The sequence below is a fragment of the Larus michahellis genome, chromosome 7 (assembly GCF_964199755.1).
Source record: "Larus michahellis chromosome 7, bLarMic1.1, whole genome shotgun sequence".
NCBI classification, from domain to species: Eukaryota; Metazoa; Chordata; class Aves; order Charadriiformes; family Laridae; genus Larus; species Larus michahellis.
The window spans coordinates 49,965,124-49,965,492 of NC_133902.1; positions in this window are offsets into that span (position 1 = coordinate 49,965,124).

Here is a 369-nt window from a genome sequence, read left to right on the forward strand (position 1 = left end):
TTCAGTGTGCAGAAAAGCACGGCCGTTTAGAAACAACTGGAACGTTGGTATCTTACCGCACAGAAAAGGGAGGTAATTTGTAACAGTGTAAAATGTGAAAACAAATACAGTAAAACAAAACCACAGCAGGAAAGGCATCCCAGCCCACGTGGAAACCAAACGGCGCCCAACACTACAAAATCTGAAAGTTGAGGTGGTAAAGTAGTACTGCCTAGGCACAATGTGGGAATCTTAAAAAAAAAAAAATAAAAAAAAAAAGGAAGTGGCATGGGGGTCCAAATCACGGCGTTGCTGGGAAGCTCCTAAATTAAAAAAAAAACCACACAGCTGTACATATCTAGAACAGAAGGAAAATCCTGTACAGAAGAA